This window comes from Marmota monax, unplaced genomic scaffold, assembly GCF_021218885.2.
Source record: "Marmota monax isolate L192 unplaced genomic scaffold, Marmota_monax_Labrador192_F-V1.1 WCK01_AAM20220418_F8-fsc00193, whole genome shotgun sequence".
In the NCBI taxonomy this organism is placed as follows: domain Eukaryota; kingdom Metazoa; phylum Chordata; class Mammalia; order Rodentia; family Sciuridae; genus Marmota; species Marmota monax.
Window position 1 is genome coordinate 3,638,026 of NW_026695203.1, and position 2,702 is coordinate 3,640,727.

A 2,702-nucleotide genomic window follows, 5' to 3' on the forward strand; every position below is an offset into this window, starting at 1 on the left:
ATCAAAACCACCATGAGCTGCTATCTCCTCAGAATTAATTATCCTTTTTTTTTTTTTGGTACTGAGGATTAAACCCAGGGGTGTTTAACTAATGAGCAGCATCCTTGGCCCTTTTTCATAGTTCATTTAGAGACAGGGTCTCACTGAGTTGCTAAGAGCCTTGCTAAGTTGCTGAGGCTGGCTTTGAACTCACAATCCTCCTGCCTCGGTCTCCCAAGCTGCTGGGATTACAGGTGTGCTCCACCAAGTCCAGCCAGAATTAATCATCAAAAAGAAAACATAACAAATGCTAGTGAGGATATGAAGAAACGGGGACTGAACTACACTCAGTATGGTGTGGATGTGGTTTATACCACAGGTACATTTGTTGAAGGCTTGGTCCTCAGTGTGGGGATATGAGGGGTAGTGGAAACTCGAAGAGGTGGGGTCCAGTGAGAGGTCCTTAGATCAGCTGGGGGGTGCTCTCTAAGGTCATTCTCCCAACAGTGAGTTCTTACAAATGAGCCCCACCTCTGAGTCACTCCCTGGGTTCTTATTTGGAGATGGGATCTCTCCCTCAAACACTCACACCCGCCATCCACGGTGATGTCCTCATCAGAGCCAGCACTATGCTGTTTGAACATTCAGCCTCCAAAACTATGAGCTTAAACCTCTTTTCTTTATAAAGTTAGCCTGCCTCAGATACTTCCTAACTGTGATGTAAAACAGACTAATGCAGCGTTGTTGGTGGGAACGTAAATTAGTAGAGCCATAACAAAAAACAGCATGTAGAGTCCTCAAATACATAGTATGGAACTACCATATGATCTAGCAATCCCACTACTATAAAAATAGACAAGTGTGATTATATCAGACTATATCAGATTATATCCAAAGGAAATGAAATCATTATATCAAAGAGATACCTGCATACCCATGTTTACTGCAACAGTATTCACAAGAGCGGAGATATGCAGTCAACCTAGAAGTCCATCAGCTGAAGACTGGATAAAGAAAATACGGCATATACACAATGGAATATTGTTCAGCCATAAGAAGTATATTCTTGTCAATTGCAACAACATGGAAGATATCATGCTAAGTGAAATAAGTCACAGAAAAACAAATATGTCGTGTTCTCACTCATTCATAGACACTAAAAAAGTCAATTTTAGCTGGGTGCAGGGCACACATCCGTGATCCCAGTGGCTCTGAGGTTGAGGCAGGAGGATCTCGAGGTCAGAAACTTAGTTCAGCAACTTAGCAAGGTCCTCAGCAGTTTAGTGAGACCCTGTCTTTAATAAAATATAAAAAAGAGCTAGGTGCGTGACTCCTTGGTTAAATGCCCCTGGGTATTTTAAAAGGTAAGAAGGAGGTGGGACAAAGAGAGCCTGGATAATGGGACCAAAAGCAGAGTAATTCTCTCTAGTGTTCTATAGAATAGTAGGGCGACTACAGTCTCAATAACTTATGACATTTTTCAAACTGATTAGAAGAGCTGGAAGTTTTCCAACACATAGAAATTCTAAATGCTTGAGGAGACAGAAATGCTGATTACCCTGATTTGATCATTACACATGAATCCATGTCGCATATGATCCGACTCTACCCTGTAAGTACAAACAAATATTATGTGCCAATTAAAAATAAAATTATTAAAATCTTTTGACTTTCCAGGCATGGTGGTACATACCTGTAATTCCAATGACTCAAGAGGCTGAGTCAAGAGGATCACAAGTCTGAGGCCAGCCTCAGAAACTTAGTGAAGTCCTAAGAAATTTAGTGAGACCCTGTCTCAAAATAAAAAAGTTTAAAAGCTGGGGATTTAGCTGAGTGGGAAAGCATCCCTGGATTCAATCCTCTATACAAAAAAAAAAAAAAAAATCTTTTTCTAGAACATTTTTGTTTTTCTTATCTAGAAATCCCTCTCTTATTCATATATCTAACTTAAGACCCCTGTGCAGCATACCCCCAAATCCACCTGGTCCTCCTGGTAACCCCAGGACGCTTTATGTGGTCACGGGTCTTTGCCGATGTACTCATGTGAATGTGAGGTCATGTTGGATTAGGAGAGGCAGACACCAGGCCACATAGGGAGAGACTGGCATGATATTGCCACAGGCCGAGGAACACTGAAGATTGCTGGCACCTCCAAAAGCTGGGAGGGAGAGAAGGCTCCTTCCTGGCACCCTGAGGAGCCCAGTCTCAGGCAGCGGGAACCAAATTCCATGAACCCCAGTGGGAAGAACAGGTGGAAGGTCTAGAGCCGTGGAGTCATCTCTTGTCTCGACCTTTGCCCCTGAGAGGACAGGAAATTTATTTTGCTTCCACAGGAAAGAATTTCATGTAAACACCCCACAAAGTTAATTTGAGAAAAGAAGAATGAGGTGCATAGAAACATCCCCATGGACAAGAAAGGCACATCAGAGCCACAGTGAGTCACTACGGAAACTGCTGGCTTCATGCTTCAAAAGGAGCTAAAATAAAAGCAGTGCTAGGAGCTGCGGAAGGTCATCGGGACTGGGAAGTGGAAATGCTCCGAAATAAGGCAACGGAGGGCGAGGGAGAGGGAGGGGGAGGCAGACTACTGGAATGAAGGCCAAATCCAGGAAACAGGAGTGCAATGAACACAGTAGTGCCGTCTTCAGCAAAGACAAGCTGCAGAGGAGGAAAGCCTGGGTCCGAGGCAGGAACGAGGCCGCAAAAAGAATTCAAGGAAAAGG